This window comes from Notechis scutatus, chromosome 3 (assembly GCF_049901735.1).
Source record: "Notechis scutatus isolate UNSWTSFEM ecotype Mainland chromosome 3, rNotScu1.2, whole genome shotgun sequence".
Lineage (NCBI taxonomy): Eukaryota > Metazoa > Chordata > Lepidosauria > Squamata > Elapidae > Notechis > Notechis scutatus.
Genome location: NC_142011.1, coordinates 13,359,893 through 13,375,255, shown reverse-complemented (window position 1 = coordinate 13,375,255; position 15,363 = coordinate 13,359,893). Strand labels below are relative to the sequence as shown.

At 40.7% G+C, this 15,363-nt stretch overlaps 1 long non-coding RNA gene across 1 annotated transcript in view; it reads left to right on the top strand.

The window, feature by feature from the left end:
* Window positions 1–15,363, top strand: part of LOC148131083 (uncharacterized) — a 578,568-nt gene that overhangs the window by 308,481 nt on the left and 254,724 nt on the right. Inside the window, exon 2 of the long non-coding RNA XR_015748425.1 lies at window positions 12,743–12,813. This is a non-coding gene — a long non-coding RNA (uncharacterized LOC148131083). The remainder of the gene's footprint in view (window positions 1–12,742; window positions 12,814–15,363) is intronic.

Sequence of the window (15,363 nt, the reverse complement as noted above, 5' to 3'; positions counted from 1 at the left end):
TGGTTGATTGTTCTCACTGCCAGAAAATTTCTCCTTGCTTCTAGTAAGGAGGTTACATCAGGTGAGGGTCATTGGGAGGTGAAGTGCTGGGTGGGTGGCTTGCATGGGTTGGTTGAGCTCTGGTTAGCTGTATGGGTTGGTTTGGATTCTGAGGGGTTCATAAGCTGGTTGTAGGTCCATGTGTCTTTTGTTGGAATTGCTTGTGGAGTTCAATGAACTCACAAGCATGGCAGGTGGTAGCTTGACTGATATAGTGTAGAGAGACTCTATACTACTACTTGGAGGTGAGAGAGGAGACCCCTCTTCATCCAGACACTTCATCATAAATTTTTGTTGTTGTACAGGTAGTCCTCAACTTATGACCACAATTGAGCCCAAAATTGATGTTGCGAAGTGAAACAACAATTGTTAAGTAAATGACTTGCAGTTATTAAGTTATTAACACAGTTGTTAAAATGAATCTGTCCTTCCCATTGACTTTTTGCTTATCAGAAGGTCACAAAAGAGGATCACATAACCCCAGGACGACTGCAGCCATCATAAATATAAACCAGTTCCCAAACATCTTAATTTGGATTACATGACCATTTTCAGTGCCATTGTAAAAATTGGTCACTAAATGAACTGTTGTAAGTCGAGGATAATATGTACCTTCATTAAAGCAAAGCATTTTTTGAAGCTCTGCCTAGTGCTAAAATGCAGGACCAAACTCTATTCAACACAAAGACACACAACATATATCAGCATTTTACATTTAACTTAATTCCATGAATCAACATTCTTCCTGCTAGATACCGTATTTAAAGCCTCTCTGGTGACCCATTTCTTAGAAGGAGTCATTTGGTTTTACTTTTTCTCTCTCTCCCTGACCTGGAGAAATTGAATTTTAAAAGAGTGGTTTGTTTTTCTCTTTCTCCCTCTCTAGAGTTCCTGTTTTATGCAGCATTCAGAAGGACCAAATCACTCAAACCTTCTCATGATTCTCTTAATCTATTTGCAGACCAACTGAAGGTATCTCAGGCAGAGAAATTGTTCGGTATTATTCCTTTAACTCTTCTTATTTGCTCAGATGAACCCCAAAAAATGTTCAAGGAAATATTTCAAAGGTGAAGAAAAAGACATATTTTACTACAAGATGGTTGAAGGTGTAATGCAATGTGAGAATGGCCTTGGAAGAAGGAAGGAGGGCAGGAAAAGATTCTGGCTTAAGGAACAATCAAATAAAAGGGGTAGGAGCCCAGAACTGAGTAATGGTCAGAGAAAGAAGATTACCTTATCAGATGATAAAAAATGATGGTAGTAGATTTGTAGTTTCAGACTTGCAAGATTGTTGTCAGCATCCCTAGTGGACTAGACAGGAAAAGCAAAATGATGAACTAATTCTACTTTATTTATTGTAAGGCTACTTTTAAATAATCTTGCAAGTCTATTCTACCAATCTGCATCTCTTTCCCTCGTCTTTCAAGGCCATTCTCAAATTCCATTGCAAAAGTAAGTGGGATTCTGCAATCGTCTCTGCAACAGGCTGCAGTCTCCCTAGCTTCCGACATTTTCATCAAATCCCAAGGATGGACCACAGGACCAAAGTCCTATTTTGATGGTTTTCCCATCCTTGTGCAATTTCCTTCCCAAGAAGAAGTCTTCTCCTTGAGAAATCTTTATCCTTCCCTGGAAGACAGTGGAGAGCAGAAAGAGAGGTTGTTTCCATTTCTTTGCCCACAAACACAGGGAACAATTTCTAACTTCATTTTGAAGGGATCCTCCTAGATCTACTTGTGAGAGACTGTGATGATCTTGGCACAGCACAGAGATAAACGCTCCCACATTTCTGGCAAGTCCCAGAGCAAAGTGGATCTCTCTGTGTGTGTGTGTCTCTCTGTGTCTCTGTCTCTGTCTCTGTCTCTGTCTCTGTCTCTCTCTCTCTCTCTCTCTCTCTCTCTCTCTCTCTCACACACACACACACACACACACACCTCAAACAGCCTCTGGCTGCAAATAGTCCAGCCCCATACTGTGAGCACCATGGCTGCAAAGCAAAAGAATGAAAGGAATCCAGGAAAGTTCAAATGTCGGCACTCAACACTCCAGGAATCCAGCATTTGTTCCCAACCAATGCCCCTCCCCACAGGTGTGCCTTGTGAAGAGGGGTGTGGTGCTCTCCTCCAGAGTAGTCAAGTCAGTCTGCACTGTTCTCGCCTTCTCTCCACTCTCCGTGCTCAAGGATCAGAAGAGGGTGGTCCTTGCTCATCACCTGAGCTCTGTATCTCATGTTCACTGCTTAGCCTCTCCTGGTCATCCTGCCCCACTTCCTCCCTGCCTACAAGCTGCCCCAATCCTAAAAGGCCCTGGCCTGACTGGGCCTGCTTCTCCCCATTTTCCTCCCAAGCCAAATGAAGCCACCCCCTAGATCTCCATCTACTCCAGTTCCAGCTCATCTTCCTCCACCAATTCAGGCTCCGATGGGGGCATGACAGAGACCCAGTTGGTGTTGTGGTTAAAGGCATCAGGCTAGCGAGTTCTAGTTCCACCTCAGGCATAAAGCCAGCTTAGTGTCCTTGTGCCAGTCACCTTTTCTCAGAACTAGAAGAAAGCAGTGGCAAACCACTTGCCAAGAAAACTTCAGGGATTAGCCCAAGTAGCCACCAGAACTCAACTCTGACATGAAGGAACAAAAAGTGACCCACTTGTGTCCCTATAATGCCAATTGAAAGTCATCTATCTAATTCCAACTTTGAGATTCAGCCCAAGCTTCTGCACATCCCTAATCTTGGCCACTGCAAAGAAGACCGTGATTAAAGAAATAAAATTATAGTTCTCTGCAAAATACTTTCCCTATTTCTCTTTTGCAAGTGAACAAAGCCTTGGAGTGGGTGGTGGATGGAAACATTTCTTTTATGAAGCACTAGATTTGAAGTTCTGTCTCCACTGTTTTTCCCTTCTTGAAATGAAAAGAGTTTCTGTCCACTGAATGAGTGGGAACATTTAAAAAAAAATCTAGTGGCAGTTTGTTTATCCTTACCTTATTTTTGCTATATGGTGATTAAAAGTTTTTTTTTCTCCTTTAGCTATATTTTTAAAAGCCTTGGTAGCTTGGCCAATTAGCCTTCCTATCTACCATCTTTTTTACTTGCAGCCACATTTTTCCTTCTGTATTAGATTGCCATGGAAACTATCTAGCCAATGAAGTATTATAAAAAGTGGGATGATGTCATGGTGCTATATATAAAAATCAGATTTGACTAGTAGTGATATCTTTTCAGACAAATACATTGAAAGGGATGTATATTTTTTTCTCCTCTTTCCAATAACAGTTTTGTTTTGTTTGGAAATTATCAACAAATTCTATGTCAGAGGCTAGTTCATAACTTTTATTTTCCTTTTTTGTTACACCATTCTGTTCTTATAGCCAGGACTTTACTAAATGAGCTGGCTCTTCTGAAATTGAAGCAGTATCTATAGGAAGTTGAACTCTCTGCAAGCTTCTGCACTGGGTTAAATTACCGTTTCAAATTCCACCCATCCCCATGCTGGGCATTGTGATTCAACAACAACACCCTTTCCTGGATTGGGAGGCCTTGCTCATGGTCACTGTTAGGAATAACATAGGTTACCTAATGTAGTTTGGGTAAAATAATATATATAGACTATGATAGTGAATTTAAGTGTGTGTCACTTTAGACTGCAAAGCATGTAATTTTGGGTGCGGCTGTAAATCGCCATAAGAGGGAGCAAGAGAACTTGATTGATTGCTGGCTTACTGGATTGCTTGCAGACGATGATAGATTGATGGTTTGATAACTGCATGTTTCCCTGCTGTTGCTGAAGTAAGAAAAGAGGTTTGACTTCTTCATATCTCTAACTGCAAAGAGATATATTACAGGACTGATATTTGTAAGTTTAATGACCTCTTTTTCGACACTGGACTTTGCAACTGATTAATCCCCGGACGGACTGAAATAGTGAATGATATATGGACTGTTTGACATATGCTATAAATCTTACTGGAATAAACTATTTAACTAGCACTGTGTATCTGTTTTACTGAGTGTAAGCTACAAAAACGTTTATCTCACATATTTGCCTGCCTGCCTGACTGCTGTGCAGGTTCTGCTAGGGTGTATATCCCTAACAGTCACTCATGCCTTGATCAACTCACATTTTGATTACTGCAATAAAGATCACCAGAAACTTCAACTGGTCCAGAAAGCAGCAATGGGTAACCCTAGCTTTCCCTATGTGACACCTCTGTTGCACAAATTACATTGGCTTCCAGTTTTTTTTTCCAGGTGCAATTCAAGGTGCTGGTCATCACCTTCAAAGCTCTATATGATCCAGGTCCAGGTTATCTGTGAAACCTGCAAAGTCTAAGGACCTCTATTTCTTTTTTTTTCTCTTTTAAATTTTTTATTTTTAAAAACAAACATACACATACAAAACGTAAAAACATAAAACCATCTTCCATTTTATATACATACAGTGTGTCAGTTGGTTACATATCTTTTGTGCTATCCTTTTGTAGTCATTTACTCACAATTTATATCAGTCTTCACATTGTCGAACTAACATATGCTCATATATTTATCAGTTATTAATCATCCATGACTAAACTATTTATTCCATCATTTTATACGAGGTGTTCCAAGTTTTATCTTAAAATTTGTGTTATACTTTCAACCAGTGGTTATATATATCTATATTATGTTTTATATCAGTCTATTAAATTTCTATCACAAAATTATCTAGTCTATTATATTACCATGCCTTCTTATCCAACCATTGATAAAACAAATCCCATATCATATAAAATTGTTTGTCTTCTTGTTCTCTAATTTCAAATGTCAGTTTACTCATTTCAGCACAGTCCATAATTTTTTTGATAACTTCCTCCTGCATAGGTATTTTGTCATTTTTCCAGTTTTTCACAAATACAATTCTAGCCGCTGTTAAAACATTCACAATCAAATATTTCAGTTCTTTATTGTATATGTCCAGTATGACTCCCAATAAAAAGATCTCTGGTTTAAAGTCTATATGTTTTATCATTTTTTCCAACCATGTGTGGATTTTGGTCCAATATTTCTTCGCGAAAGGACCTCTATTTCTATAGCCACCCATTATCACCTGGTTGAGTTGAGTGGCTACAGAAATTGAATGAATGGATGAATGAATCTGCCCATTGTACCAGGTCAGGTAGAGTGTTGTCATAACACCTGAAACAAGTATGGACCTTCTTAGTAAGGTAAGTAAAGGAGTCCCTGTGGATTTTACTCTGCTAATTTTAGCCGACTTTAGGAGAAAGTGCTTATTTTTGTTTCTTTAAGCCATTGTGCCTGCACTGTCTGAAGGCCAGTATGACATCATGCCACAGTGCAAAACATATGATGAATCATGGAACACTGTTATCTTCCCAGCGAAATGGTACCTATTTATCTACTCACACTTGCATGCTTTTTTATTTTATTTATTTTGTTTGTCAAACATGTACAAGATAATAAGTCTAGGTATAAACATAAACAAAGGAAGTAAATACAGATAAATGGGGACAATAAGACAGGGAGAATAGGCACACTGGTACACTTGTGCACACCCCCTTTACGGACCTCTTAGGAATGGGGTGAGGTCCACGGTAGACAGTTTGAGGTTGAAGCTGAGAGGGTTTGTAGGCTGTAACAACTGAGTCAGGTAGAGCATTCCAGGCATTCACCACTTTGTTGCTGAAGTTGTATTCTGCAATCAAGTTTGGAGCGGTTTACCTTGAGTTTGTATCGATTGTTTGCCTGTGTATTATTGTGGTTGAAGCTGAAGAAGTCATTGACAGGCAAGACATCGTAGCAGACAATTTTGTGTACTATGCTTAGATCGGACTGCAGGAGGCACAGTTCCAGATTGTCCAAGCCCAAAATTTTGAGGCTGGAGGCATAGGAAATTCTATTGTGAGTAGAGGAGTGGAGTACTCTTCTCAAGAGATACCTCTGAATCTGCTCAATCGTGTTAATGTCCGATATACAGTGTAGGCTCCAGGCAGATGAGCTGTATTCAAGAATTGGTCTGGCAAAGGTTTTAACTGCTAGGTTGGCAGAAGCTGAGGCAAATGATGGGATCTCACCCCATCACATAGTGGTAGGACTTGGATGGCCAGAGTATAAACCTTCTCCAGTATCTTTTAAGCCACTGAATGCCTCACAGACATTCCGAGTCCCTTCCCTTAAATATTGCCATCTGATGGGAGCTAGGAAGAAGTGTCTTTTCTGTGATAGCCCTTGCCCTATGTACTGTCTGCCTCCTGAAGTTTGGCAGGGCTCCACCCTCCTAGACTTTTGTTAAGCATTGAAAACCTGGACTTCCCCTAAGCACTGGGATAATATTGGATAATTGGATTACACATTAGAAGTTTGACTTAGTGCCAGTCTTTGCTGTTTTGTAATTTTAATACGATTTTAAATGCTGCTTTAACTTTTGATTGGGAGCGACCCAGAGATGGTAAGAAGTTAAGTGGCTGTATAAATGTTTTAAATAAACAAACAAACAAACAAACAAATAAATAAATATCTGCTTTCTAGATATTTGATATTGTGTGATGACCCAGAGTGTAACACAAATGTAACAAAATTCAAAACTTAAATAAACGTCCTTTAATGCCTCCAACTTGGCCCCACTGTTCAATAATTCTCAGTTGGAGATAAAACGTACTCAAAAATAGTCTTCAAAAGAAAGCAATACAGTCCAAATTTAATGAGCAGATCGAGGTGAAAAATAAAAAACCAAACAAACTACAATGATGAAATTTCCACAATGGAACAGGAGAAGCATTTACCAAATTCAAGGAGATAACAAGGCACAGTCTGTTGGAAGGATGCCAACCAAGATAACCTCAAACCAAAATAAAATACGCTTTGTCTCCAGCGTTTGCCAGAACACAGGTTCAAACTCTTATGCAGTTCTCGCACCTGCAGCCCATGAAGAGGATCAAGGCCCTCTCCTCCTGAGTAGACCATGTCTCTCCCTTATCCTCTCCTCCCTGCATGCCCTAGGATGGAGGAGGGGATGGGCCTGGATCCTCCTCTGACTGCTCAGCCGGCCTCTGCCCTTCCCCAGCCTCCTCCACAACCTCCGGAGCCACACTTCCACTCCCTGTCGGCTGTTCCTCCTCTCCCTCAGAGTCAGTCTCCACCAGGGGCATGACATATTGTCCTTTTCCCAGTCCAGAACATTATGCCTTAAGAGCCACGGTGGCACAGTGGTTAGAATGCAGTACTGCAAGCTACTTCTGTTGCCTGCCAGCTGCCTGCAATCTGGCAGTTCAAATCTCACCATGCCCAAGGTTGACTCAGCCTTCCATCCTTCTGAGGTTGATAAAATGAGGACCCAGATTGATGGGGGGGAATATGCTGACTCTGTAAACCACTTAGAAACGGCTGTAAAGCACTGTGAAGCGGTATATAAGTCTAAGTGTTATTCCTATTGCTCTTCTCAATGTTAGCATCCTTGAGAACTGATTTCCTTTGTCTCTGACAAAATGGCTGTAGCAGCTCAGTATTTAAAACCCGATAGAGGGACAGCTCTGAAACCCTCCATCCCATTAAAATATCAGCTGAGTCAGACAATTTGCTCTCTCAGTTCACTATGGGTTTACAGATTATCCTAATAGCAAGACTCGTGGCTAACCAGCTCCTGACAAAGGCCATACAAGCAAAATTCAACATTGGCGATCTTAGCAGCCTTGAAATGTACGTGACTCTGTTCCGTGACCCAGACAGCGAAATATTGGTCATTAAACCCGAGGTGACTGCAAGCGAGCCCAGTTCCTGAGCTGATTGGCAGCAGAGATCCCCATCTTTATATAATTGCAATATTCTTTACGGAGCCATCTATTTTAATTTCACAGGGGACAAGTTTAGAGCAGTGGCAGTTCAATCTGATCCATCACCGTGTGTACACTTTTTCCACCCTGCCTTAAATCACCCCAAATTAGGCTATTAATCGGGCAGTTTGCAGTTTCTGTAACAGGAAGAAAAATAAGTCTGCATTTGTTCTACTTGATCTTTATCATTCGGAAAGCAGCCTCCAGTCCTGCTGAATTTGGATGACCTATGAAGCACATTGTGAAATGGAGAAAGTAGCAACATAATATTTAGATTCAAAGTCGTGTCCTGAGAAATGCCCATTCTGGGAATAGCTGGTTCAAAACATTTTTTTTTTTCAATTTTATTGCTATGCTATCAGAAGCAGCCTTCAAAATTAAATGTGATATTGAGTGTCCTTTCAAAAATGTGTCACATTGTTTACAAGTTCTTTTATTAACCTCATTATTATGTGGTCCCTTAATTCCATGACACAAAACAGAGGTTGTTTCAGGAGTTTGGGAGCACAGAAACTGAATAGCCTTGCCAATTTTAGGGAAAGTTTGAGGCTTGTATGATGAAGTTTAGATATATGATTATGTACATGGTTAATTTAGCAATCATAGTATTTATTATTTATATTTATGTCAGATTAGGGTGGTGCGGTGGCTCAGTGGTTAAGATGCTGTCTGGAAAGCCAGAAGCCCAGGTTCAAGACCTGAGCTCTATGGAACAGGGTGAGTTCCTGTCCTTGCCCCAGCTCCTGCCAACCTAGCAGGTCAAAAGCATGCAAATGCAAGTAGATAAATAGGTACCACTTCGGTGAGAAAGTAAGAGTGCTCCATGATGTCATGCTGGCCATATGACCACAGAAATATCTTTGGACAGTGCTGGCTCAATGGCCTTGAAACAGAGATGAGCACCATCCTCTATAATCGGCAATGAGTAGCAGAATAAAATTTGCAGGGACTCCTTTACCTTTCTTAGTTATGTCAGAATAGAAGAATGTAATATTTCAACAAACGTTATTCTATTTCCCAGTGCAATACTGATTTTTGAGTTACCTTTGACACCAAGCATGAAATTATCCCAAAAAACAAAAATACAGTAATGTGTAAAATCAATTATTGAGAAAAGAGTTCTATGTCTCAATTTAACTGCACCCTAGAACATACAATCATGTAAATCAACCAGAGGCAAATAGTCTGGAGTTAATTCCAAAAAGTGTCCAGGTCTACTATAATATCTGAATAATGCTGAATCCATCGTACTAGAAATGACAATAATGCTAGTAATATACTATATATATAATATATAGGTTTATATAGTAATATAGGTTTGGTGCAGCTGACAAAATGGAGTTGAGAGTGAGGGGTTTTATACCTTATTTGGGCTTTACACTTGAACTTCCTGTTCCTGTGCAAGAGCATGTTTTTATTGGCTGTTATCAGACTCCCATGGGGCTATGTATGGGTTATGTAGGGGTCATAGCTGGCTCTATAGGTTGTCTGAGCTCCCGGGTTTGGTTGAAGTTTGCTGGCAGTGGTACAACTGAAAGGGTGCTGGACAATTCCTGTTGTGGTTGAGGGCTAATCCTACCTTTGTTCAGACATTGCTGCAGGGAATTTCAAAATATCCTGCCTTGTATGGATTTCTGCCTGCAGTATTTGCTCTGCCTATGAATAGGGCTACCTAGATACTTGGTTTCTTACAATAAGCTCTTTATCTCTTAAGTGCTGACATCTTCTGTGGGCTATTAAGGAAAGTGGGGGCTGCTTTCTGTCTCCAGAAGCAAGTTTCTCCATTTCTTCCTTTAGGGAAATATAATATTTTGCCTTCTTTTAATATTCCACAAAACTTTTCATTGTACCAGGGGGTGGAGGTGGGCTTCCCACAACTGCTTGGTAAGACCACACTTGGACTTCTGCATCCAGTTTTGATCACCACAATACAAAATAGTAGCTAAGACCCTAGAAAGTGTGCAGACAAAGCAACAAAGATGATGAGGGGTCTGGAAGGTAAACCTTAATACCATGCATGGCTAAGGGAACTAGGCACGTTTAACCTAATGAAGAGAAGGCTCAGGAAAGGTGTGGTAGCTGTCTTCCAATGCTTGAAGTGCTGCCATGGAGAAGAGGATGTCCATAGCACTGAGGGCAAGACAAGGAGCAATGAATAGAACAGAGGTGGTAATCAGCAAGTTCTGACCAGTTGTGGAGAACCAGTAGCGGACATTTTGAGTAGTTCGGAGAACCGGCAAATACCACCTCTGACTGGCCCCGCCCCCATCTATTCTCTGCCTCCCGAGTCCCAGCTGATCGGCTGGGTCTTCTTTTGTTGCCCTGCACAGGAGAATTGAGCTGGAAAGCAGGTTAGTGGGGAGGGGAGGGAATGGAGATTTCACAGTATCCTTCCCCTGCCACGCCCACCAAGCCACGCCCACAGAACCGGTAGTAAAATAAAAATTAATCCCAACACTGGAATAGAAGCTCATCAGAGAGAGATCCAACTCAAAATAAGGAGGAATTTTCTGACAGTGACACTGATTAATCAACACAACAGAAAATATTGGACAAACATCTGTTTGAGATGGTGTAAGGATTCCTGCTTTGGGCAGAGGGTTGGCCTAGAAGACCTCCAAAGTCTCTTCCAGTCCTATGATTCTATGATTATCATCATCATCATCATCATCATCATCATCATCATCATCAAACAAGCCTCTATGGGAAACAGGGTGTAATTTGGTTGGAAGTGTAGGTTCTTCTGTGCTTGTCTTATGGCTTCAGAAACTGCAGTCAGAATCCAGGCAGATCATATCATCAGTGGCAGAAGAAGCCAAGTAAATTGCAAATGAGAAGCTGGGAAAGTGACTTTTAAAACTGTGCTCTATTGTCTGCTCTTCTCAGGGAGCTAACTTTCTGCCAAGTTAATTCTGTTCTTCTTGTGTATCAAGGGAGCCACTGACATCTCTGTCTTTCCGGGGCTGCAAAGTTTCACCTGGTGAAATTACGGTTTGATAAATATATAGCTTTCCATTGTCTCTGCCATTGACATAATGTTCTTTGTACATTTCCTTTACCTGACTTTGAGTATGCTTGTCAGCACTGAACTGCCCTGTAGCTGCTCCTATATATATATAAAAAGGAAATCTGTGCCTTCTAATTCTAGTCACATGGCCTCCTGGGCCTCAATTCATCACTTAAATTTGTCATAAGTGCATTAAACTGAGCATTGAAATTGTTCTTGTCAAATCATCTCCAAGACATATTGAGCTAGACTGAGCTCCAGCCCCAGCACTCAGCACAGACATCTTGGCTCTGTCAAAATACAGCACACATTTTCACCCTTTTAAAAAGTCTTTAAGCCATTGAATTGCATTATAATTTCTACATTTTGATAGAATGTAGCTCTTATTTGCATCAGATGTAGTCATGGATCAGTCGGGATTTTTTTTTTCCTTCCCTTCCCTTTTCTCACTTCACATATTAATCTCCCTCTCCGCTGTACCCCCATCTCTTTTTTCTAGGATTTAGACTGAATTCAACCCTAATAATCTGCCGCAGGATAAATTTTAAAATGCAAAGTGTCAGATGGAAATACAAAATGGAAAGGCAGCGGGAATGAGAGGAAACGTGAACCAAAAATAAATTATTTTTTCTAGCCATAAGGAGCAACGCTATGAAAATTCTCCTCCGCCAAACCGTTCCAGAAATTCAAGAGTTCCAAATAGCTTGTCCTTACTTCCGTACTGAAAATGGCTTCTGCTGAAATTTATTAGCTTTCTGGGTGGTGGCCCAAGGAAGGGATGAAATCAGAGGTGGTATTCAGCAGGTTCCGACCAGTTCTGGAGAACTGGTAGTGGAAATTTTGAGTAGTTTGGAGAACCAGCAAATGCCCCCTCTGACTGGCCCCGCCCCCATCTATTCTCTGCCCCCTGAGTCCCAGCTGATCGGCTGGGTCTTCTTTGGTTGCCCTGCACAGGACAATGGAGCTGGAAAGCAGATTAGTGGGGTGGGGAGGGAATGGGATTTTGCACTACCCTTCCCCCAGGAGTGGAGTGGGAATGGAGATTTTTTACAGTATCCTTCCCCTGCCATGCCCACCAAGCCACGCCCACCAAGCCATGCCCACAGAACCAATAGCAAAAAAATTGAATCCCACCACTGCTTTGAATTTAGGCTTCCTGTTCCTGTGGCAAGGGTATGTATTCTATTGGCTGTCAGACTCACAGGGGGCTATGCAGGAGTCACAGCTGAGGTTGTCTGAATTAAGGTTGGTTGAACCTGGGCTGATGCAATGAAGGGGCTTGGTTGTGCCATGGGGTGAGCTCTGCTGATAGATAAACCTATTATGTCTTGGAGGACCATGTCTTAATCCCATCACGCTGGAGCTGGAGGTCTTTTGTCTTATAGATAGGCTGGCCCAATCTTTCTCAATTGGCACCAAATACCTGCTGGGGGCAGGGAGCTGCAGGGAGCTGAGTTTCTGTCTCCCTTAAGGTTTCCATTTCTCTTTTAGGGGAAATTGTCGGGCTCTGTTAGTGCTGATAGATAAATGGAGCCCATCGGCACGTTTGCAAGAGCCGCTGAAGCCTGAAACTATATACTTCCGGGATTGTTTAGCTGCATCAGATGCATCATCGGCGGAGCGGGATGGTCGACGGTGATGAGAGGCGGAATCCAGGAAACCCCCTGTCTTTTGTGGATTTTGGAATCAATTTTGCAATGGATGATGGGGGGGAAATCTGGGTATATAGTTTACTCACGAGTAGATAGGGTTCATAGGCAAAAGATAGATTGCAGTGATAGGAAACAATGGACATATTAGGTATAACCGGATGGTGATGTTGAGGTAATTCCCCATTAGGAGAATGCGTGCATACAGGGAGACGTATTTGAGAGAAGTGTTTGAATAATACACACACAGTACACAGATACACTGTACATTAAATGTAGGTTTTTACTTCCAGAAAGTTTAAGCAAAGTCCAAAATAAGCAGTCCAAAAGTCATTCACAGGTAAAATCAGTCAGTTTTTCAATCCAGGGATAATCCAAATATCAAATTCCAGTGTCAAAAACAGTTCAGTATCAGACTTACATAAAATCCAGTAATATCAGTCAATTAGAAGAAATGGAGCAACGGCAATACTTTCCAACAGAAGGAAACAGAGATACACTTACACTCTCTTCTGAGACTCAGACTAAACAAACCAGGTTTCTGGCTCCATCTTATGGCCGTTTGAGAAACCACACCCACCTGCATTTTTTGCAATCTCTTAAAGACATAGTACTAAAATGTTTATCCTGGTTTATATATTTCTAACCCAAATACCTGTTAGGTGACTTATATTCCTAACAGGTGACCTAGAGGGTAATTAAGGGTCTAATTAGGGATGAGTACAGGAGATAGGAGCATTTAGGTGGGTGTGTTTATACCTTTAAATAGCATTGGAAGGCAGAAGTTTCCAGTGCTAACCTAGACCGGATTGTATGCCGTTCTTGCCAGATGGGAAGTTTGTTGTTTGACATTAAACACCTTGAAACATCTGCTTTCTGCTGTTGTTAAGTGGTTTGTGTGCAAATCTGCAAGCTTTCAGAAGACTGGCTGAGATTCTTTCTTTTTAACATTTCCTTAAAATATGTCATTCTTCTAGGAGGGGTGGGTGCTAACTTTCTTCAAGTCTTAAGTCATTTTAGAGTTAAGTCAGCAAGAGCACAAGACCGGGATAATGTGAATAGTAAACACCAGTATGTCTTTGTCTGCTTCAACCAACCAACCAAGAAACAGCTTAGTAAATAGACTAAACAAAACAATATTTAAAGCACTCATTGAAAATGCCAAGGGAAATGATAGCAATACCTTTGTAGCATATTGGTCAAGAACCGACTCAATGCAATATGATTGCATTATATTTTGTAAGCTTTAAACAATTTCAAGAGCTGTTGAAAAGATTGACTTAGGGCAAGTTTTTGCAAAGATTCATTGGTGGGGGTATAAAAAAAGAATATAGTTTTCTTTTCCTGACTATTTATTCAGTTATTCACTCTAGCTTCTTTGTCACTCAATTCCAAAATTGTGAGCCACTTACATCAAGCAATTACAAAATTAAAAAGAAAACTCTTCATAGTCCAATTTAAAAAAATCCATCTCACTCTAACATCAACGGGGGTGGCTAACTCCTCATTATTCCCAAATACTTTCTCAAAGTTCTACAACCTACAAGGTTGCTGGGGACAAAGAAGCTACATAATTTGGCAAAACCTTTTTCTCTTTTTCTTTTAAAAAAGGAGAGAGAAGAAAAATAGGAACAAATGCGCAGGCAGAAAATATTAAAATGAGATTAGAGTTAACCTTGCTAGGATGAGGACTCCTTTTAGTTCTTGAGGCAGAGAAAGAAATATCAAATCTATTAATCTTATACTCATGCATCTGCCATGCCCTGAGATGGCTTATTGGAATACATACAGCTTCTAATCTTATTCCCGTTTCTTCTTGTGTATGTTGCATTAAATACTGCTTAGTGTGGTCTAGTTTTTATCCTTTTATAAACATCACATAAAAGTTTGAACTCCCACCTCCATTGTATGGTCACTGGAATTTAAATGTTTAGTGTCACAAAAGATTAATTCTGTCCAAGAATTGGTGGCCTTCCAAGTTAAACCTATGTGGTTTTTGGGGGAAAAACATAACTACAATGTGGATATGTTCACATAATATGCTAATTCTACATTTAGGTTAATCAAACACAATTGTTGTGAATATGTTGTGTTCAGATAAACCATTTCATGCCTTAATGTGATGACTGGTTCATTCAGCATGCTAAAAGAATAGACAAAATAATACCCAATAAAGGAGAATATTTGTAGGGTTGAAATGAGAGGTCCTTGATGCTTTCTGAGCTTCGTTGTTTTCTTGCAGGTGTTTCAGTAGCAAACTAGACAACATCATCAGTGTTAGTACTATCAGTGCTTTCTTCTTCTTCTTCTTCTTCTTCTTCTTCTTCTTCTTCTTCTTCTTCTTCTTCTTCTTCTTCTTCTTCTTCTTCTTCTTCTTCTTCTCCTTCTCCTTCTCCTTCTCCTTCTCCTTCTCCTTCTCCTTCTCCTTCTCCTTCTCCTTCTCCTTCTCCTCTCCTCCTCCTCCTCCTCCTTCTCCCTTCTCCCTTCTCCTTCTCTTCTCCTCCTCCTCCCTCCTCCTCCTCCTCCTCCTCCTCCTCCCTCCTCCCTCCTCCTCCTCCTCCTCCTCCTCCTCCTTCTTCTTCATCATCATCCTAGCACTTAGGATGTTATCTAATTTGTTATTGAAACATCTGCAACAAAACAACCAAACTCAGAAAGCACCAAAGACCCCTCCGGTCAAATCATAACATACCTGGCCCCATTTTAGCCTAGTCTATGATATTGTTGAACCCAGCTTACATATGGGAAGGTGAGTAGACTTGTTTATCAACTCTTGTTTAAGCAAAAGGAAATGAGATATAATACTGTGGTTGCATTGATACATTTATGAATTCAACCCCTATGTT